The following is a 24,879-nucleotide window of genomic DNA, read 5'->3' as shown; positions in this document are numbered from 1 at the left end:
AATATGATGAGACATAGGGGAGAGGGAGGCATCGGATTACCTAACCTAATATCATATTATTATGCAGCTAGATTGGCCCAGACCACACAATGGTTTAAATTAGGACTTACACCACAATGGGTCCAACTAGAAAAAGACATGCTTAATGTAAGAAGATTGGATAATATTCTTTGGGCAACACAACAAAACAGACCCGGTCACATCAAACAGTTCATTGCGATCACACACACTGCTTTTATTTGGGACACAGCGACTAGGAAGTATCATTTACTCAACGAGAGGTCCAGACTGACCCCGCTCTCCCCTCTTGAATCTTTAGTTGACATACATACTCAAAGGAAATGGGAGAATAAAGGCCTCTACCGAATAGCAGATGTTTATGTTAATAGTGACCTACTATCCTTCTCTCAATATGCAGAGCTAGGCACACCCGGGCAAAATGAGTGGTTCCACTACTTACAACTTAAATCCAGAGTTCGAGAGATAATGGGATTAGATAAGCCTCCAAACAATACTATATTAGAATCACTATGTTTATCGAAGGAGGTTAGGAGGGGACTGATAGCATTGCTCTATCCGGCTATTAATGGTGGCTCAAATAGGGACAAGAGTGTAATAATGACTAAATGGGAACAGGATTTGGGCAGGACATGGACAATAGATAATTGGGTATCAAACATTAATAGAGGTCTATCGTTTTCTCCAAATGCCATGTTGAAGGAAAACTATATTAAAGTACTCTATAAATGGTACATATATCCCACAAGATTTGCCAATACACAGGACAGCAGGCCCCACTTGTGCTACAGGGGTTGTGGGGAGGAAGGGACATACTTACACATGTGGTGGCATTGTGGAAAGGTTACAGAGATTTGGAATCAGACTTCAAGGTATCTAAGCCTAATTCTAGAAACTAATATCACACTTACCCATGAACAGGCTTTGCTTCATTTTCCTCCAGATAATAAAGTGAAAAGACATCACAAGCTAATAGCCTTGATCTGCACGGTTGTGAGAGTAAGCATAGCTAGATTTTGGAAGGTGGATCCACCCTCATTTGAATATATTAAAAGTAGAATAGATTATCACTTTACAATGAGTAGCGCCTCGGCAGAGCTTCTTAATACCAGGGATAAGTTTATACAACAGTGGGAACCATATATTACGTATACTGAAAAAGAAAATAGAGCTAGAATCCTAGCAAACCAACAAGATCAGTAGGAAACAATCCGGTTAGAGTGCCTCAATGAGTGAGATAATTGAGTCTTCAGGAGCAAGATGAATGGGTAGAGATGAGGGGGGGAGGAAATAGGGATTTGATCATGATTGAGATTGAGTCAGGCTAGATGGAAAGCGGAATTAACACACCATTATATTTTGGAATGTTACTGAAAGGTCGATAAACCAAAACTACTCTTGACTTGTGTGGAAAACTCACATATTCAATCACTTGAAGGCTGTAATGTTATTGTATTTGTATTTTTTGTTTTTATGTTTCTAACTGTTATTTAAGATGCTGTATGTAATAACATTCAAAAGTCAATAAAAAAAACTTTCATATAAAAAAATCTCCATTATTTCAAACATTGAAAAATACTAAAAATACAATTGAGAAATTCTTAGAAACAACTGATCATTACACAGAAAGTGTAATCAAAAATGCATATAAACTGTAAAAATAGGGTTGAGATAAGGATACAAGTTGATTGATGTTAGAGCATTTAACAGTCCCAATCTTTCTGTATTCAGTAAGCGCTCAGAGCAAATATATGATCTGACAATCTAAACGCTTTTGCACAATGTATCCATAAGCTTAATGGTTGTAATATAAGACTATGTTGCAAAGTGTTGTCATTTCTTCCGTTTAACCAATCAAGCATGATGTGAGATACAGTAATTTATAGTCTTGCTGTGAATACTTTTAAACAATCCGGAGCTATATTTGATCACAGTACCTTTAGGTGTAATGTTGAAAGCACCTCTCTCCTCTCTGTTGGTGTTCCAACTGTTGATGGATCAGCTGTGGGGTCACATGGGTTTCATGGACCAATGGTGCAAGGTTCCTCTCTTTGAATTAAGTGCGCGCACTATGTTCCTTGATAATTTCTTCACACGGCTCCTCTCGCTGTCCTATTGCTAACCTCGGTTTCTTAAATTCAAACAACAGGGTTAGGTGCAGTGATCCTGGGTGCCAGAAAAAAACAGTGTTGTTGTGAGCTGTTAGGTTGGATTAACGCGTATGGCTTCCACAAAGCCTTTCTCAAGATACCCTTCAGCTCCTTCTGATCTCTCTTTTAAACCCTTTTCCCTCTAGCCACTTCAGGTCATATGATCTTTTATGTTAACTCCTTCAGTGCCATACGAAGTGGAACTTTGTTTTGTTTATGCTCATATGAAAAATAAAAAGTCTTTTTATATTCTCTGTCAATATTTGTTTTAATCCCTAATATCTCAACCCAATCTATATATAATAAATAATAAAAGGACATACAGAAAACGAAACAGTTCATATTTTATAATGAGTTATTCCATTGAATGATATATTATGATTCTCTTATTTTAACCATTATCAAACAGATGCCTCCATACAAAGATTTTTTGAGGCTGAGGAACAAACAAAGTAATGTTTTGGGCAATTCATATCATAAAAGTGGGTGATATCAATTATTTATACCAGTACCGTTATACATAAACTTAAGTTTCACTTTATAAATATAAATTATTGGTCTATTTTTTAGTGTTTCATATTCAGTAGTAAAAAAGTATCCCATTATAGGTGCAGATTTGTGAATGCTATAATAAATGTTTCTATAGTATTCATATTGAACTGTTATGGTAATATAAAAAATATACATATACATATACCCAACTGTATTTAGGGTTATTTTTTGAACCATAACAGTTCAATATGAACACTATATTCTCATCTCCAGTGTGATTCTCATCTAATCACACTGGAGAATTTTTTTTAAATTAAAGACATGATTAGATGCACTGACAAAGGGGTAATCTACCTTATACAATGCAGTTGCAAAAAACAATACTTAGGAGAGACCACAAGGACCCTCAGAGAGAGAATAAGAGAAAACCTCTGGCTCATAGAAAAGGATAACAAAGATACTCATCTATATAGACATTTTAAAGATGTACATAACAAAAGATTAAAAGACCTAACATTCTGGGGTATAGTAAAAGTAAAAGTCCACTGGAGGGGAGGTAATTACAAAAAGAAACTCCTCAAAAAGGAAACAGAGCTTATTTATAAAATGAAAACCCTTCACTCACTAGGTCTAAATTCAGAACTAGATGTTACGCCTTTCATGTAATTAATATTCACACTCATACATGACCCTCCAACTCAATTAACATCTTTAAAAAATACTCTGTTTGTATATGGGTGCAACCTATGTACACCATTGTTTTGTATGACCATTTCTTTGAGAATTAATAGGAGGCTATACTATCCGCTACACACTCACAACCTTATAACAATGGTTATTAACTTTAACTTTAAATTTGAGTACATACTTAATATTGCTTTTGTTTTATCTGTATTTTAAAAAGATACAGCCGAGTAATAACAAAGTAACCACAATGCGTATTGATGCTTTCATTCTAACTGAAAAACGGATCCCTCATTGGATTATAATTAGCAACTATCCTCCAACAATTGTCCTTTGGTAACAATGGAACAAAAAAAAAACAGGATTGGATATATTCCACCTTAAGGAATTTGACAATATATAATCAAGAATGGATATATTCCACCTTTAAAAACTTGGCAATAATAGGTTCCCTGAACAACACACCCACGGCTAATTACCCAATAGGATACAGAAAACTGGCTTAAATAAATGGATATTTGAAGTGTAATTCATTCTTGAAAATGTCCCAAGCATGAGGTAAAATGCGTTGAACTGAGTTACTGCACATTAACCTGTGTATCTTCTAAAGCTACACATCTTTTGGCTTAGTCTAAAAAGACTGGATATTCCTTCTACTTTGCACATATCATTGCACAAAAAAGGAACAAGCAATATCGCCTACTACAAGACCATAGTATCTATTACAACCATCAGCAGAGGGCTACACACTACGGTGTAAATATACCATATCGGCTAGATCATTTCCATGATCCTGTACAGAGCAACGGAATATAAGTGACGTCAGTAGCAAACGTCAGCAGCGAACCCATAAGTTAATACAGAGGACCTAGGAGCGGAACAGAGCACCTTCTACGCCAAAAGTATTATAGATATGAACAAGAAAAACTTCAACTACAGTGAACCCAGCTACACCGACACCAGCTTTCCATCAAAGCGCCTCTTACTCACTGAGCCCCAACGGACCCACGTTTTCATTAAAAACCACCATGACTTTATGTGCCCCATCAAATGAGAGCGGATCCCTTATTAAATTAAACCTTCTCTCTAGATGTAGAGCGAGAGGTTTAGTCAGGTACTTTCAATTATACTATTTATCTGTAAAATGAACATTGATTCATTGTAATTCCTATATCTTATAGCGATCATTTACATGATATTAAGCCAATTGTCTTTTTAGCTATAAAACAGGTTATTTGCTATTGTTTTTAGCTTAATTTCTGGACGTCCAGATTCTCCATATTGTATCGATATTTTATCTGTATTAATAAACATTACTATTGTCTCTTAATCTTATAACACTAACTAATCCAACAATATACAAGCCTCATGTTTGTTAACATCATTGACTATTAGCATAATCATACATATTAGCATATTCTTCAAGTAACCTAAAGTATTTCGCTGGACACTACTGTAATCTGCTTTCGACGAGCTAGTCTCTAGTGTTCCAACATATTAGTTACTTAATTTCTAATAAAGTGTATTTCACACTGAATCATTATATAATCTGCACATATAATAGCAGATTTAAATGCTAAATATCTAAGATTTCTTCCCCTTCTCTGATGTAAGTCTTCCTTATAGACTCCCCCTAGTTCTCCAGCGCCAGTACTTTCCCTCCTTGTCCACATTTTTTCCTTACTAGAGATTTCTGATTGGGGCACCCCGCTGTACTTGGCATTTAGGGATCCATAGTGCCAACTTATCTCTCTTTTTTCACATGAGCAAATGACAAGAGACATGTGTGTAGCCACCAGTCAGCTCTCAGTAGTACATAAGCTTGTTAACAGAAGTGAAATTAAAAGCATCATGAAATGACACATTCTATCTGAATCATGAAAGTGTAATTTCCTATCCCTTTAAGTAACAGAAATGTCTGTGTATAAAGTCTTGCTGGTGATTAATAGAAACATAGATATTGATGGCAGATAAGAGCCATAGGCCCAGAAAGTCTGCCCGATATTAGCTAACAGTATAAACTTATATAGTAAAATCTGGATTAGTATAAATTGGGGGTTAATTTGATATTGTTTTATGTACTGTTAAAAGGACAGCAACGTAAAAATTAAACTTAAACAGATTGGATAGAACATGCCATTTCAAACAACTTCAAATACACATGCACGCCCCTAAGCTCATAAAATATCAGCTTCCTAGGTTTACTCTATAACAAACTGCTCTGAATTATCAGCGTTCAACTTTCACTGTCAGATTTGGCTTCTGTCTTCGATGTTGTTTTCCTAATTATTCTGTGATATTGGGTTTTTAAATTATACAAAAAACACAAAGTACTGGTCTGGATTACAATCACTTTTTATTTGCATGAAAAAACATTGTATATCATTATATAGTAAACAGCAGCATTACATGATATATGCACACAATGGTATAAATATACATAACACTTGTGCTCTTGATACAAAGGGATTTATCAGACATATAATGTTCCCTTTATATATACAGTATGTGCTATTATCAGTTCTTGTGGCTTCTAACTAACATGAAAACATCTAACAGACATAATATCAAGTTACAGAACATGACACACATATTACATACCCAGTATACATGTAGGTTATAGAAGACATTTAAATTAAACTGATTATGATCACATGACACACATATTACATACCCAGTATACATGTAGGTTATAGTAGCCATTTAAATTAAACTGATTATGATCACATGACACACATATTACATACCCAGTATACATGTAGGTTATAGTATCCATTTAAATTAAACTGATTATGATCACGTGACACACATATTACATACCCAGTATACATGTAGGTTATAGTAGCCATTTAAATTAAACTGATTATGATCACGTATGTACCGGTTACTGATATTGTGTCTCATTAAATAAAATCAGTTTCCCCTCAGTAATTCCTCTGGTATATAACATGTACAATGCTAAGCATCTATTGCTATAAGAAAAGGTTTATCCACATGATGTGCACATTAAATATATCTCCCAGATGTCAATCATTTGAGACTGATGTTCTTGTTTATATAATTCTCTAACACTCTATTCATATAAAGACTCCTTTATTCTGTAAATGTAATTATTTTCTCCCCTATGTAAAACAAATGTACAACTCCTAACAGTGGCATATTAATAAACAACACTGGGGGTGCTTTAGGGGTGAATGGTTGTGTAAACTGGTCAGTATGAGGACAGATTTGTATATTCCTGTTTGGTGTTTGGATTCTATCACATTGGTATGAGAGAAACTGAGGTGCACATATATAGAGGAACAAAGGACAGCAGGAGAGCACTTCCAATCTGAGGCTTTTATAACTGGGATTTAGAAAGTATTATTTACAGTAGCATCTATTTTGATGCTTCTATTTAGAGAGTTTGTCCTCTTTAGGATAATTGTAAAAAGGTTTGTACACTGTGTATATAAAGTTTATTTGTGTGTAAATATTTGGTGTTTTGTGATACCTGATTTCAATAAAAAACCTTGGGCCAGACTACGAGTTTTTAGCGCTATAGGGAAATTAAAGATCGCAGCTTTTTCAGGGGGTATTTCACTCCCTATAGCACTGGTATTATGAGTTTAAAAAAAGACGGCATTTGCGGGCGATATAGCAGCGTTGAGCTCCATACCGCACATAAATACTAGCGCTGCTTTGAGCTGCTGTTACGTGCTCGTGTACGATTTCCCCATAGAAATCAATGGGGAGAGTCGGCAAAAAAAAAGACCAAACACCTGCGATTGCGGAGCGAAAAGCTCCGTAACGCAGCCCCATTGATGTCTAAGGGGAAATAAAATTTTTATATTTAAACCTAACACCCTAACATAAACCCCTGAGTCTAAACACCACTAATCTGCTGCCCCTAATATTGCCACCACCTACATAGTTATTAACCCCTAATCTGCTGCCCCTAACATCGCCGCCACCTACATACAGTTATTAATCCCTATTCTGCCAACCCCAATGTCGTCGCCACCTACCTACACTTATTAACCCCTAAACCTCTGGCCTCCCACATCATTACCACTAAATAAATATATTAATCCCTAAACCTAACGGAACCCTAACACCCCCTAAAATAAATATAATTAAAATAGAGCTAAATAAAACTTGCAATTAATAATTAACTAATTTCTATTTAAAACTAAATACATACTTACCTGTAACATAAATCCTAAGTTAGCTACAATATAACTAATAGTTATATTGTAGCTAGCATAGGTGTTAGTTTTATTTCACAGGTAAGTTTGTATTTATTTTAACTAGGTAGACTAGTTAGTAAATAGTTATTAACTATTTAATAACTACCTAGCTAAAATAAATACAGTTACCTGTAAAATAAAACCTAACCTGTCTTACACTAAAACCTAACATTACACTAAAATAAAATAAATTAATGAATTAAAATTATCTAAATTACAAAAAAATAAACACTAAATTACACAAAATAAAAAACTAAACTATAAAAAAATGAATTACACCTAATCTAATAGCCCTATCAAAATAAAAAGCCCCCCAAAATAATAAAACTCCTAGCCTAAACTAAACTGCCGATAGCCGTTAAAAGGGCCATTTGCTGGGCATTGCCCCAAAGATAACATCTTTTTTACCTGGCAAAATAAATTACAATAAACCCCCAACAGTAAACCCCCCAACACACAACCAACCCCCCCAAATAAAATTCTAACTAAAAAACCTAAGCTACTCATTGCCCTGAAAAGGGCATTTTGATGGGCATTGCCCTTAATAGGGCATTTAGCCCAAACCCTAATCTAAAAATAAAACCCACCCAATAAACCCTTAAAAAACCTAACACTAACCCCCGACGATTCACTTACAGTTTTGGAAGCCCGGACATCCAGCCGGCGAAGTCCTCATCCAAGCAGCAAGAAGTCCTCATCAAAGCCGGGAGAAGTCTTCATCCAATCGGGAAAAAGTCCTCATCGAAGCCGGAAGAAGTCGTCCTCCAAGCGGCAAGAAGTCTTTATCCAAACGGCATCTTCTATCTTCATCCATCCGGCGCAGAGTGGATCCATCTTGAAGACATCCGACGAGGAGCATCCTCTTCATACAGTCGCTGCTGTACACTGCAGGGTCCCTTTAAGGGATGTAGAGGCGCTGGTCTTTTATCCTTCTGTGTGTTGTTTGGCACACTGAAGAGAGAAACTTGGCTTGTGATTTGCAAAAGTTAACACCAAGTAATGTGCAGTATACTTACTCCGAAAAATTCAGAGTTCAGCCTCTTGACATAGGTTTGTAGCCTGATTTGCCCATATTTAGGATTTAACAGATATCTGCAGACAATGGAGATTACACTGAAAGTGATTGTATCTCACGAATTATATAAAGTGCAATTTACTCACTCCGAGTAATTCGGAATCCGGTTCCTCAAATGTGGTTTGTAGCTTAAAAATACTTCCAAAAAGGCAGCAGAGAAAAATACTTGTTGTAACAAACAAATATTTATTAAAACATGTTGATAAAAGCTCTTATTTTGGCTCAACGCGTTTCAACGACTAAAATAGTCTTTTTCAAGAGCAGTAAAAAAGACCAGCGCCTCTACATCCAATTTTCACTAATCTACTAACAGTCCTTTGGGAGAGACTGATAGAAGGCTGCGGTCATTCAAGAGGGGAGTATTTTGCTCTAATTATTCTAGTCATTCTGTACAGTTTGTTGTTTTAACACCTACCATATCTGTATAGCATCTGAAATACCTTTAAGAGACGTCATCCAAGATGGCATCACTTGAATTAAAGGGAAAAAATCCTATTGTCTGATCCAATCAGCCAATAGAATTGAGCTTCAATCCTATTGGCTGACCCAATCAGCCAATGGGATTGAGCTCATATTCTATTGGCTGATTGGAATAGAATTCTATCAGTCAATCGGAATTCAAGGGACGCCATCTTGGATGACGTCCCTTAAAAGGACCCTGCAGTGTATGACGGCGACCGTATGAAGAGGATGCTCCGCGCCAGATGTCTTCAAGATGGACCCGCTCCGCGCCGGATGAATGAAGATAGAAGATGCCGTCTAGATGAAGACTTCTTGCCGCTTGGAGGACGACTTCTTCCAGCTTGGGATGAAGAGTTCTCCTGGCTTTGATGAGGACTTCTTGCCACTTGGATGAGGTCTTCACAGGCTGGATGAGGATGGATGTCCGGGCTTCCAAAACTGTAAGTGGATCGTCGGGGGTTAGGTTTTTTTTTAAGGGTTTATTGGGTGGGTTTTAGATTAGGATTTGGGCAATGTAAAAGAGCTAAATGCCCTTTTAAGGGCAATGCCCATCCAAATGCCCTTTTCAGGGCAATGGGTAGCTTAGTTTTTTTAGTTACAATTTTATTTGGGGGAATTGGTTATGTGGGTCGTGGGTTTTACTGCTGGGGGGTTGATTGTAATTTATTTTGCCAGGTAAAAGAGCTGTTATCTTTGGGGCAATGCCCCGCAGAAGGCCCTTTTAAGGGCTATTGGCAGTTTAGTTTAGGCTAGGAGTTTTATTATTTTGGGGTGGGCATTTTTTATTTATAGGGCTATTAGATTAGGTGTAATTCAGTTTTTTGGTGATAATTTCGTTTTTTTAATTTTGTGTAATTTAGTGGGGGGGGGGGTTGTAATTTAGATCATTTTAATTCATTAATTTAATTTATTTTAGTGTAATGTTAGGTTTTAGTGTAAGACAGGTTAGGTTTAATTTTACATGTAACTTTGTATTTATTTTAACTATGTAGCTAGTAAATAGTTAATAACTATTTACTAACTAGTCTACCTAGTTAAAATAAATACAAACTTACCTGTGAAATAAAAATAAAACATAAGATAGCTACAATTTAACGATTAGTTATATTGTAGCTAGCTTAGGTTTTATTTTACAGGTAAGTTTGTTTTTAGTTTTAAATAGGTATTAATTAGTTAATAATTGTAAGGTTTATTTATATTTAATTATATTTAAGTTAGGGGGTTTTAGGGTTATGCTTAGGTTTAGGGGTTAATATATTTATGTAGTGATGTGGGAGGCCAGAGGTTTAGGGGTTAATAGTTTATTATAGTATATTTCATTGTGGGGTGCTTGCGGTTTAGTGGGGAATAGGTTTATTATAGCGGCGGTGTGTGCGGACGGCAGATTAGGGGTTAATATTTAACTAGTGTTTGCGATGCAGGTGTGTGGCGGTTTAGGGGTTAATAAGTTTATTATAGTGGCATTGATGTTGGGGAGCAGCGGAATTGGGGTTTATACATTTTATTTTAATGTTTGCAGTGCGGGAGTGCCCCGGTTTAGGGATAAATAGGTAGTTTATGGGTGTTAGTGTACTTTTTAACACATTAGTTATGAGTTTTAGGGTGCAGCTTTGTAGCGTAAAACTTATAACTACTGACTTTCAGGTGGCGATACAGATTTTGTAGTTATAGCCTGTACTTCTCACTTTTTGGCCGGACAGGCAAACTCATAATACCGGCGCTATGGAAGTCCCATAGGAAAAGTGCGGTAGTTACGTTGCGTGACAGCCAAAAAGGTGTGCGGTACACCTGTAACTACAACACCTGTAATACCGGTCAAAAAAGCAGCGTTATGGGCCATAACGCACTACTCGTAATCTGGCTGCTTTTTTTCTACTTTTTAAACATGTGAAAGGTTTCTTCCCTTGTGAATCCTCTACATGTGAAAAGCTTTTCTCCTGTGTGAAGACTTTCATGATATTTCAGAGTACTCATTTGTGTAAAACTTTTTCCACACACTGTACATTTGAAAGGCTTTTCTCCTGTGTGAATTAGTTCATGAGTTTTCAGATTACTATTTTCTGTAAAACTTTTTCCACACTCTCTACATGTGAAAGGCTTTTCTCCTGTGTGAATCCTTTCATGACTTTTCAGGTTACTTAATTGTGTAAAACTTTTCCCACACACTGTACATATGAAAAGCTTTTCTCTTGTGTGAATCTTTTCATGCGTTTTTAGGTCACTCTTTTGTGTAAAACTTTTCCCACACACTGTACATGTGAACGGCTTTTCTCCTGTGTGAATCATTTCATGATATTTCAGACTACTTATTTGTATAAAACTTTTTCCACACTCTGTACAGGTGAAAGGCTTTTCTCCTGTGTGAATCCTTTCATGAGATTTCAGATGACTCTTTTCTGTAAAACTTTTTCCACACTCTGTACATGTGAAAGGCTTTTCTCCTGTGTGAATCCTTTCATGAGTTTTCAGATTATTTTTTTCTGTAAAATGTTTTCCACACTCTGTACATGTAAAAAGCTTTACTCCTGTGTGAATCCTTTCATGAGTTTTCAGAGTACTTATTTGTGTAAAACTTTTTCCACACTCTGTACATGTGAAAGGCTTTTCCCTTGTGTGAATCTTTTTATGAGTTTTCAGATGACCCATTTGTGTAAAACATTTCCCGGACTCTGTACATGTGTGTGGTTTCTCACCTGTGTGAATTTTGTAGTGTTCTGGTAGAGGAGACTTCCATCTAAAGCTTTTCTCACACTCTGTATATTGAAAAGGTTTCTCATTTGTATGAATCATTTGGCTAGACTGTAGACTTGTACCTTCTTTAATATGTTTTGAAAACTCAGTAAATGTGTGTGGTTTATCCTTGGGTATAATAATTTCACTAGATAAGTCATAAATGTTGTCTTCTTGTTTGATGACTAAATTACTCTCTGTACATAGTGATTGCTGCCGAGTTCCTGCCAATTCACCATCTCCTTTAAATATCTGCTGTGATATCCCCAATGTTTGTGAATAGTCATTGGTGTCTAAGACTGTAGTGAAGGATGGATATGAACTATTGACGTGTTTGTCTACATGAAAAGAAATGGAATAAAAAAAATAAGAATGTTTATTCATTTATAATATAATACATCTAAATAAAAAAAGATTACGTTTTATACTAAAAAATGTCTTCAGTGTTCTATTTTTAAATTTATTTACCTGTATATCACAAATTAAAAAAGCATGGCATAGAATGTAAACATTACTACATCATAATAAACTAAATTACTAATAAAAACATGTTATAGGGCCCCATTAAACAAGGTGCATGTGGGTAATGTTCTCAGCCAGGGAACAAGTACATCTGTATTCTGGCATCCACCATCCTCATTTAACATTGCACAATCAACTGCAAATAAAGCCCTGCCAGGCTCATGCTCAACCAGTTGGGTGAGAACATGATGTCTTAATCACCACAGACTAATAAACAATGTGAGATGTTTTGAGAGGGTAAGAACAGTGACCTTAAGATAATCTTTAGTTTTTCGGCTGTGGTTGTTCTATTTATATAAACAGCCAAAAACTTTATTAGTTTAATAATACTCACTGTAAAATTAAGCACACAAATCAGTGGTGGTTCTGGGTTGGGGAACACTGGGGGAGTTGTGGGTGTTCCATGAGCAAGGTCAGGGCAGGGGAAGATGGAGTTGCAGGTGTTCTGAGTAATGAACCAGGTCAGGGGGTGAGGTTAGGCAGTTGTTGGACATGACCTGTCTAAAAGGACAGAGGGGGGAGTAGTATTTTTTTACCCTCTTTCTCAGCCCAGTGGAGGTTGCTCCATCTTTTTAACAGTCACTGACACAAATGTTCTTAGATATGCAGATATAAATATAATATTTTATTTGTTTAATGAGTGATCTATTCTATTTTCCCAATATTAACCCCTTAAGGACCAACGACGTACAGGGTACGTTGTACAAAAAAACAGAATTTATGTTTACCTGATAAATTACTTTCTCCAACGGTGTGTCCGGTCCACGGCGTCATCCTTACTTGTGGGATATTCTCTTCCCCAACAGGAAATGGCAAAGAGCCCAGCAAAGCTGGTCACATGATCCCTCCTAGGCTCCGCCTACCCCAGTCATTCGACCGACGTTAAGGAGGAATATTTGCATAGGAGAAACCATATGTTACCGTGGTGACTGTAGTTAAAGAAAATAAATTATCAGACCTGATTAAAAAAAAACCAGGGCGGGCCGTGGACCGGACACACCGTTGGAGAAAGTAATTTATCAGGTAAACATAAATTCTGTTTTCTCCAACATAGGTGTGTCCGGTCCACGGCGTCATCCTTACTTGTGGGAACCAATACCAAAGCTTTAGGACACGGATGAAGGGAGGGAGCAAATCAGGTCACCTAAATGGAAGGCACCACGGCTTGCAAAACCTTTCTCCCAAAAATAGCCTCAGAAGAAGCAAAAGTATCAAATTTGTAAAATTTAGAAAAAGTGTGCAGTGAAGACCAAGTCGCTGCCTTACATATCTGATCAACAGAAGCCTCGTTCTTGAAGGCCCATGTGGAAGCCACAGCCCTAGTGGAGTGAGCTGTGATTCTTTCAGGAGGCTGCCGTCCGGCAGTCTCATAAGCCAATCGGATAATGCTTTTAATCCAGAAGGAGAGAGAGGTAGAAGTTGCTTTTTGACCTCTCCGTTTACCAGAATAAACAACAAACAAAGACAAAGTTTGTCTGAAATCCTTAGTAGCTGCTAAGTAAAATTTGAGAGCACGAACTACATCCAAGTTGTGCAACAAACGTTCCGTCTTTGAAACTGGATTAGGACACAAAGAAGGCACAACTATCTCCTGGTTAATGTTTTTGTTAGAAACAACTTTTGGAAGAAAACCAGGTTTAGTACGCAAAACCACCTTATCTGCATGGAACACCAGATAAGGAGAAGAACACTGCAGAGCAGATAATTCTGAAACTCTTCTAGCAGAAGAAATTGCAACCAAAAACAAAACTTTCCAAGATAATAACTTAATATCAACGGAATGTAAGGGTTCAAACGGAACCCCCTAAAGAACTGAAAGAACTAGGTTGAGACTCCAAGGAGGAGTCAAAATTTTGGAAACAGGCTTGATTCTAACCAGAGCCTGAACAAAGGCTAGAACATCTGGCACAGCTGCCAGCTTTTTGTGAAGTAACACAGACAAGGCAGAAATCTGTCCCATCAAGGAACTTGCAGATAATCCTTTTTCCAATCCTTCTCGAAGGAAGGATAGACTCTTAGGAATCTTAACCTTGTCCCAAGGGAATCCTGCAGATTCACACCAACAGATATACCAAATTATGTGGTAATTTTTCTGGTTACAGGCTTTCAGGCCTGAACAAGAGTATTAATAACAGAATCTGAGAACCCTCGCTTTGATAAGATCAAGCGTTCAATCTCCAAGCAGTCAGCTGGAGTGGGTCGAACGGACCTAGAACAAGAAGGTCTCGTCTCAAAGGTAGCTTCCATGGTGGAGCCGATGACATATTCACCAGATCTGCATACCAAGTCCTGCGTGGCCACGCAGGAGCTATCAAAATCACCGACGCCCTCTCCTGATTGATCCTGGCTACCAGCCTGGGGATGAGAGGAAACGGCGGGAACACATAAGCTAGTTTGAAGGTCCAAGGTGCTACTAGTGCATCCACTAGAGCCGCCTTGGGATCCCTGGATCTGTACCCGTAGTAAGGAACTCTGAAGTTCTGACGAGAGGCCATCAGATCCATGTCTGGAATGCCCCACGGTTGAGTGACTTGGGCAAAGATTTCCGGATGGAGTTCCCACTCCCCCGGATGCAATGTCTGACGACTCAGAAAATCCGCTTCCCAATTTTCCACTCCTGGGATGTGGATAGCAGACAGGTGGCAGGAGTGAGACTCCGCCCATAGAATGATTTTGGTCACTTCTTCCATCGCTAGGGAACTCCTTGTTCCCCCCTGATGGTTGATGTATGAACTTGGCCCTCGCTAGCTGAGGCCAAGCTTTGAGAGCATTGAATATCGCTCTCAGTTCCAGAATATTTATCGGTAGAAGAGATTCTACCCGAGACCAAAGACCCTGAGCTTTCAGGGATCCCCAGACCGCGCCCCAGCCCATCAGACTGGCGTCGGTCGTGACAATGACCCACTCTGGTCTGCGGAAGGTCATCCCTTGTGACAGGTTGTCCAGGGACAGCCACCAACGGAATGAGTCTCTGGTCCTCTGATTTACTTGTATCTTCGGAGACAAGTCTGAATAGTCCCCATTCCACTGACTGAGCATGAACAGTTGTAATGGTCTTAGATGAATGCGCACAAAAGGAACTATGTCCATTGCCGCTACCATCAAACCTATCACTTCCATGCACTGCGCTATGGAAGGAAGAGGAACGGAATGAAGTATCCGACAAGAGTCTAGAAGTTTTGTTTTTCTGGCTTCTGTCAGAAAAATCCTCATTTCTAAGGAGTCTATTATAGTTCCCAAGAAGGGAACCCTCGTTGACGGAGATAGAGAACTCTTTTCCACGTTCACATTCCATCCGTGAGATCTGAGAAAGGCCAGGACAATGTCCGTGTGAGCCTTTACTTGAGGAAGGGACGACGCTCGAATCAGAATGTCGTCCAAGTAAGGTACTACAGCAATGCCCCTTGGTCTTAGCACCGCCAGAAGGGACCCTAGTACCTATGAGAAAATCCTAGGAGCAGTGGCTAATCCGAAAGAAAACGCCACGAACTGGAAATGCTTGTCCAGGAATTCAAACCTTAGGAACCGATGAAGTTCCTTGTGGATAGGAATATGTAGATACGCATCCTTGAAATCCACCTTGGTCATGAATTGACCTTCCTGGATGGAAGGAAGGAGTGTTCGAATGGTTTCCATCTTGAACGATGGAACCTTGAGAAACTTGTTCAAGATCTTGAGATCTAAGATTGGTCTGAACGTTCCCTCTTTTTTGGGAACTATGAACAGATTGGAGTAGAACCCCATCCCTTGTTCTCCTAATGGAACAGGATGAATCACTCCCATTTTTAGCAGGTCTTCTACCCAATGTAAGAATGCCTGTCTTCTTATGTGGTCTGAAGACAACTGAGACCTGTGGAACCTCCCCCTTGGAGGAAGCCCCTGGAACTCCAGAGAATAACCTTGGGAGACTATTTCTAGCGCCCAAGGATCCAGAACATCTCTTGCCCCAGCCTGAGCGAAGAGAGAGAGTCTGCCCCCCACCAGATCCGGTCCCGGATCGGGGGCCCGCATTTCATGCTGTCTTGGTAGCAGTGGCAGGTTTCCTGGCCTGCTTTCCTTTGTTCCAGCCTTGCATAGGTCTCCAGGCTGGATTGGCTTGAGAAGTATTACCTTCCTGCTTAGAGGACGTAGCCCTTGGGGCTGATCCGTTTCTGCGAAAGGGACGAAACTTAGGTTTATTTTTGGTCTTGAAAAGACCTATCCTGAGGAAGGGCGTGGCCCTTGCCCCCAGTGATATCAGAGATAATCTCTTTCAAGTCAGGGCCAAAGAGTGTTTTCCCCTTGAAAGGAATGTCAAGCAATTTGTTCTTGGAAGACGCATCCGCTGCCCAAGATTTTAACCAAAGCGCTCTGCGCCACAATAGCAAACCCAGAATTTTTTCGCCGCTAACCTAGCCAATTGCAAGGTGGCGTCTAGGGTGAAAGAATTAGCCAATTTAAGAGCACGAATTCTGTCCATAATCTCCTCATAAGAAGAAGAATTACTAATAATCGCCTTTCCTAGCTCATCAAACTAGAAACACGCGGCTGCAGTGACAGGGACAATGCATGCAATTGGTTGTAGAAGGGAACCTTGCTGAACAAACATCTTTAGCAGACCTTCTAATTTTTTATCCATAGGATCTTGGAAAGCACAACTATCTTCTATGGGTATAGTGGCGCGCTTGTGTAGAGTAGAAACCGCCCCCTCGACCTTGGGGACTGTCTGCCATCAGTCCTTTCTGGGGTCGACTATAGGAAAACAATTTTATAAATATGGGGGGAGGTACTAAAGGTATACCGGGCCTGTCCCATTCTTTACTAACAATGTACGCCACCCGCTTGGATATAGGAAAAGCTTCGGGGGGCCCCGGGGCCTCTAAGAACTTTTCCATTTTACATAGTGGTTCTGGAATGACCAGATAATCACAATCATCCAAATTGGATAACACCTCCTTAAGCAGAGCGCGGAGATGTTCCAACTTAAATTTAAAAGTAATCACATCAGGTTCAGCTTGTTGAGAAATGTTTCCTGAATCTGAAATTTCTCCCTCAGACAAAACCTCCCTGGCCCCCTCAGACTGGTGTAGGGGCCCTTCAGAAACCATATCATCAGCGTTCTCATGCTCTACAGAATTTTCTAAAACAGAGCAGTCGCGCTTTCACTGATAAGTGGGCATATTGGCTAAAATGTTTTTGATAGAATTATCCATTACAGCCGTTAAATGTTGCATAGTAAGGAGTATTGGCGCACTAGATGTACTAGGGGCCTCCTGTATGGGCAAGACTGGTGTAGACGAAGGAGGGGATGATGCAGTACCATGCTTACTCCCCTCACTTGAGGAATCATCTTGGGCATCATTTTTACTAAAATTTTTTATGACATAAAATACATATAGTTAAATGAGAAGGAACCTTGGTTTCCCCACAGTCAGAACACAATCTATCTGGTAGTTCAGACATGTTAAACAGGCATAAACTTGATAACAAAGCACAAAAAACGTTTTAAAATAAAACCGTTACTGTCACTTTAAATTTTAAACTAAACACACTTTATTACTGCAATTGCGAAAAAGTATGAAGGAATTGTTCAAAATTCACCAAAATTTCACCACAGTGTCTTAAAGCCTTAAAAGTATTGCACACCAAATTTGGAAGCTTTAACCCTTAAAATAACGGAACCGGAGCCGTTTTTATATTTAACCCCTTTACAGTCCCTGGAATCTGCTTTGCTGAGACCCAACCAAGCCCAAAGGGGAATACGATACCAAATGATGCCTTCAGAAAGACTTTTCTATGTATCAGAGCTCCACACACATGCAGCTGCATGCCATGCTGTCCTCAAAAACAAGTGCGCCATACCGGCGCGAAAATGAGGCTCTGACTATGATTAGGGAAAGCCCCTAAAGAATAAGGTGTCAAAAACAGTGCCTGCCGATATAATCATATCAAAATACCCAGAATAAATGATTCCTCAAGGCTAAATATGTGTTAATAATGAATCGATTTAGCCCAGAAAAAGTCTACAGTCTTAATAAGCCCTTGTGAAGCCCTTATTTACTATCTTAATAAACATGGCTTACCGGATCCCATAGGGAAAATGACAGCTTCCAGCATTACATCGTCTTGTTAGAATGTGTCATACCTCAAGCAGTAAGAGACTGCACACTGTTCCCCCAACTGAAGTTAATTGCTCTCAACAGTCCTGTGTGGAACAGCCATGGATTTTAGTTACGGTGCTAAAATCATTTTCCTCATACAAACAGAAATCTTCATCTCTTTTCTGTTTCAGAGTAAATAGTACATACCAGCACTATTTTAAAATAACAAACTCTTGATTGAATAATAAAAACTACAGTTAAACACTAAAAAACTCTAAGCCATCTCCGTGGAGATGTTGCCTGTACAACGGCAAAGAGAATGACTGGGGTAGGCGGAGCCTAGGAGGGATCATGTGACCAGCTTTGCTGGGCTCTTTGCCATTTCCTGTTGGGGAAGAGAATATCCCACAAGTAAGGATGACGCCGTGGACCGGACACACCTATGTTGGAGAAAATGGTAGTTTACGGCCAACGATGTACCTTGCATGTTGTTAGTGTTTTCAAGCAGTGGAAGCAATCCTGATCGCTTCCAGATACTTTCATGTTATTGCAGTGATGCCAGGGGTGTCGGGAGTCCACACAGGTGTGCGCGCTTGCACGTGGGTGGGTGGGAAACGCTACACTATGGTAAAATTGTTTTTTAGGATAAGTCGGCAGGTGGGCGGCCATCGATGGGTGATGTGCATCAGAGGGGGGCTGGATCATGTGCGGGGGCGCCGGGAGTGCGCGTGTGCACATGGGCGGGTGGGATCGCTAGTTCGCTACACTATGGTACAATTTTTTTAGGATAAAAATACCAAATTTTATGGCAAATTTGGTACTGGAAGACAGTTGCCAGTACCCAAGATGGCAGAGGGGGAGGGTTAGAGAGCTGTTTAGGGGGGTCAGGGAGGTTGGGGGCTAAGGGGGATCCTACACAGCAGAATATGTTTTTAAAAAAATAAAATATTTTAGTATTGGCAGACTTTCTGCCAGTACTTAAGATGGCGGGGACAATTATGGGGTGGGGGAGGTAAGAGAGATGTTTGGGAGGGATCAAGGGGTGGGATGTGTAAGGTGGGAGGCTGATCTCTACACTAAAGCTAAAATTAACCCTGCAAGCTACCTGATTAACATCTTCACTGCTGGGCATAATACACGTGTGGTGCTCAGCAGCATTTAGCAGCCTTATAATTACCAAAAACAACACCAAAGCCATATATGTCTGCTATTTCTGAACAAAGGGGATCACAGAGAAGCTGTTACAACCATTTGTGAAATAATTGCACAAGCTGTGTGCAAATAATTTCAGTGAGAAACCTAAAATCGTGAAAAATTTAACTTTTTTTTTATTTGATTGCATTTGGCGGTGAAATGGTGGCCTAGATCAATACTTTGGGTTGTCTACTACACTACAGCTGTTTGTAAATAATTTCAGTGAGAAACCTAAAGTTTTTGAAAAATTGAACAATTTTTTTTTATTTGATCGTATTTTGCCCTAAAATGGTGGAATGAAATATACCAAAATGGGATATTCAGGAATTCCTGACAGATATCAGTGTTCCAATGTAACTAACCCTAATTTTGCAAAAAAAATGGTTTCAAAATAGCAAAGTGCTACTTGTATTTATTGCCCTATAACTTGCAAATAAGGCAAAGAACTTGTAAACATTGGGTATTGCTAAACTCAGGACAAAATTTAGAAACTATTTAGTATAGTTGTTTTTTGGTAGTTGTAGATGTGTAAGTTATATGATATGATGAAAATAATGGTATCTTTCGAAAGTCCATTTAATGGCGAGAAAAATGGTTTATAATATGTGTGGGTACAGTAAATGAGTAAGAGGAAAATTACACAAACACTGCAGAAATAGCCCTGGTCCCAAATGGTCAGAAAATGGAAAAGTGATGTGGTCCTTAAGGGGTTAAAGTCAGCATAATATCTATTTTACTCACCTAACACATATGAGTTCATGCTGATAACAGGCTCCAATGTCTGTGCTCAAGAAGAAGGTTCCCTTATTCACTGCAATTACATCAATACCTGATATCTCTCAGTGCTCTGGCCGTGTCTGTAAAAAGTATATTAAATGGTTAAAAGAGATAATAAATAATGGTTCTGATTAACTGTACGTATGGTATAATTAAAGGGACAGTCAAGTCCCAAAAAAAGTTTCACGATTCAAATAGGGCATGTCATTTTAAACAACATTTCAATTTACTTTTTTTTTCTTTTAATAATTTTTTATTGAGGTTTACAAACATGTATGACATCAAGTTTGCACATTATAAATATTCATCCAATAAGCAAAACAAAAAAGATCAGATGAGTTTACAACATATTGGAATGTCAGCTTTACAATCCAAAACATCAAATGTAATAACCATGAACTGAAGGTGCACCAAGCCTCCATATAATGAAGGCACACCATAACTAACTCACTATAATTTTAATAAGCAATGCCTCATAGAAGATACCTAAAATGAAAGGTGCAAACTACCTATTAAACCTCATTTTTCCTTTGAATACTATAATAAGGACCCCCCAAATATGACAAACAGAATAGACGTAAGAAACACCCCTGCTAAAAAAAATAGTGGCCACTCTCGGACCACGGATATAAGATACAAGGCAGGGTCGGCTCCAAGGGGGGACATTGGGGGGCAATGCCTGCCCAAATGGAATGCTGTGCCCCCTCCCCAGCCCACTGGCACTGTTGACATTATACATACAGAAAGTAACACTTCATTAATGTTTACAGAAACACTTCATTAATGTTTTGTTTTATTTATTTTTTAAGCCGGGTTGTGCGTGGCTGCGTGCCCGATCAGGTCTGCTCTGTATCTATGACTATGACATCAGTGATTCAGTGAGTCTGTCTCCGGAGTCTAAGCCCCGCCTACCATAGCGTGCGCCGCTGCGCGGGAAGGAAGTCGGGACTACTTGCCAGGCAGCTGCAGACAGTACTGCATGTCAGGCTCCCCTCAGCTCACCAAGGCGCCAGAAAGAACTAGTGAGTGTCAGCGACACGACAGCCGACAGCGTTCCGCAGTGCGCAGTTAAATAAATGATGGAACTGGAGGAAGTGGACTGTGGACAGTGTCAGTGACTGATGATCTTAAGTTTTTTCATGCTAGTGCTGCAGCTGCCCTGCTAGCAGCCATAATCTACATCAACCGTTACCAGGTAATAAGTGCAGCAGCATCAAACTCATGTTCAAAATATATATAATATTGCCGCCAAAAAGAACTCATCATTCTTGCGGCATCTAATGTCTCAGATTTCATATGTAATGTGGTTTTTTTTTTTGGTGTTTTCAATTCTGAACCCATTCCAATACAATAACCCTTTAGGTTGTCAAATGAATTTGTAGCGTGACAATATACCGCCTATACCTTGCATGAAATTTCAGCATCAGTGGTGGCGGGAAAACACTTTTCCAGCACTTTTTTTTCAGGATTTTCACAGAAGAATAATTTTAAAAATACACCCTTGACCTATTGAAAATCGATGTTGGTCTGTTTTGAGTGTGGCATGATAGGGCATACATACTCTAATTATAGCCTAATAAACACCATTTGTAAATAAAGTTTAAAAAAATCAATTAAAAGGTAAAGTAAAGTCAAAATGAAACTTCCATGGTTTAAATAAAATATCCATTTTTTTTAAACACATTTACAATTTACTTGCTACCAAATTTGGTTTGTTCACTTGGTATCCTTTGTTGAAAAGTAAATATAGGTTGCTGATAGGAGGGGCCCAAGAGCATGCATGTGTGTTTTATAAGTTATGGCAGCAGTGATTGAAAAACAATGTATAACATTTCTACAAACAATGTTGTAAAACACTGCTGTCTGACATTAAATACTAAAAACACCTGCACGCTCCTGAGCTCCGATCAGCCTACCTAGGTTTACTCTTTAACAAAGAGGACAAAGCAAATTTGGTACTAGAAGTAAAGTGGAAATTTGTTTAAAATTATGAAAATGTAATTGTGTCTTTACTGTTCCTTTTAGTTAAAGGGACAGTATACACTCGTTTTCATATAACTGCATGTAATAGACACTACTATAAAGAATAAGATGCACAGATACTGATATAAAAATCCAGTATAAAATGGTTTAAAAATGTACTTAGAAGCTGTCAGTTTAGCTCTGTTGAAAAGGTAGTTGGAAAGCCCACTGCAAGTGGGAAATAAGACACTCCCCCCTCCCCCTTCTTTTGCATATGAAAAGACCCTTTACACAAACAGGAGCAAGCTGGAGAAGGTAGCTGACGGTATTCAAATAAAACTTTGGGGCTTGGTTAGGAGTCTGAAAATCAGAGCAATGTTATTTAAAAATAAGCAAAACTATACATTTTTGAAAAAAACTAACTTTATGGGCTTTATAAATAGATCATCTACAAAACATTTATGCAAAGAAAAAATGAGTGTATAATGGCCCTTTAATTCTCACTAATAAGCTATAAAAACTAGTATACAGTTTAAATATGATTATGGGGTTTAATTATTGCAATAAAGTGTTTGGATATTTAAACATGTTAATTGTAAAATGAGTGAGCATGATGGGAAATTTTAGGTTTCTGGCATAATAGATGGCTTGGCATGGGTGCATTTAGGATTTAGAGGGGATGATTTATTTTAGTTTTATAGGGCAGTTCTATGGCATTCATTGTTACCACTCTTTTACTCTTCAAATATTTAATTTACAAATTTTATTAAAACATGAATTATCTCTGTCTTGTGGGAAGTGCATATAGCAAGACACTGCCTATAAATATTGCGTGCATCAGGTCAGGACCGTCAGGACCAAAATGTGTAGTTTGATAAGGATGTTATGTTATTATTTTAAAGCCAAGACTTAATGGTAGTTATGACAGATAACAAGCTATCTAACAATTATAAGAAGTGCTCACTAATGTACATTGTGCATATGGTATAAAATAAGAAGATAAAAATCAATTTCTGTTATCTGTATACATTTCCTATGATGAGTTAAAAGCTTAACTGAGAAGAACATTTGTGACTTTCTAGTATTCTTTACATAATATATATACCTCCCAACATTTCAAAATTCAAAAGAGGGACAACCCCGGCAAAAAATTGAAATGTGGTGGGCGGGGCTTCAAAAATCATAAGACCAAGGTAATATAAATAAAATTCAAAATAAAGTCATATATTTTAATACACAGGCAGCAAATCAAACACAAGCTCAAACCACTGGTATGGCTATGTGAGCTATGTATTTAATAAGCCTTGGCAAAGACATTGCTAAATATTTTTATCTTAATTGGACATTTAATAATAAATTATTTAAAACTGCTCTCTGCATTCGCCATTAATATTCTAGATTCTGGCTTTAAAGTCAGCAAAAATGCACAATAGCACACTACATAGCATACACTTACACATGCAGATACACACACACACACTACATAACATACACTTATACATGCAGATACACACACACACTACATAGCATACACTTATACATGCAGATACACACACACACACACACTACATAGCATACACTTACACGTGCAGATACACACACACTACATAGCATACACTTACACATGCAAATACACACACACACTACATAGCATACACTTATACATGCAGATACACACACACACTACATAGCATACACTTATACATGCAGATACACACACACTACATAGCATACACTTACACATGCAGATACACACACACACACACTACATAGCATACACTTACACGTGCAGATACACACACACTACATAGCATACACTTATACATGCAGCATACACTTATACATGCAGATACACAGACACTACATAGTATACACTTATACATGCAGACACACACACTACATAGCATACACTTATACATGCAGATACACATACACACACTACATAGCTTACATTTATACATGCAGACACACACACACTACATAGCATAAACTTATACATACAGATATACACACACACACACTACATAGCATAAACTTATACATACAGATACACACACACAGTCATGGATACAGATAGACACACACACTACATCATATATGGGTATCTGTAATTCATTGTATGGGGTCCTGGGGTTGGCAAGCACATTAGCTGGCAGTCTGCGGCTGCCACTGTTTGTTACCCTGGTATTAGCACTGCTCATTGTATAAAACTGAAGGCATGCTAGTATTATCACCAGGGGTTAGACATCATCACTACCAGAGGTAGGTTAGAGAGGTCACCATTACCCGTGATCAGAGTGTATACAGCCTTCTTACTCCTGCTTAACCCACACACCATTCCTTTTCCACAGGGAATCTAACAGGTATCTAACCCTGTGAGAGCAAAGCCAGCTGCTTCTGAGTATGGGCCCAACAAAATTTAAAAAAATAAAAATTAAAAAAAATAAAAAATAATAATAATAATTTTTTTTTATGTCTGGGGCAAATCGGGACTGTCCCACGAA

General features: G+C 38.4%; 1 pseudogene; it reads right to left on the bottom strand.

The window, feature by feature from the left end:
- Positions 1-20,415, bottom strand: part of LOC128659910 (oocyte zinc finger protein XlCOF6-like) — a 367,873-nt pseudogene extending 347,458 nt beyond the window's left edge.
- Between the last annotated feature and the right edge of the window lie 4,464 nt (positions 20,416-24,879).

The sequence above is a fragment of the Bombina bombina genome, chromosome 5 (genome assembly GCF_027579735.1).
Source record: "Bombina bombina isolate aBomBom1 chromosome 5, aBomBom1.pri, whole genome shotgun sequence".
NCBI classification, from domain to species: domain Eukaryota; kingdom Metazoa; phylum Chordata; class Amphibia; order Anura; family Bombinatoridae; genus Bombina; species Bombina bombina.
This window is presented reverse-complemented; position numbering and strand designations above follow the sequence as displayed.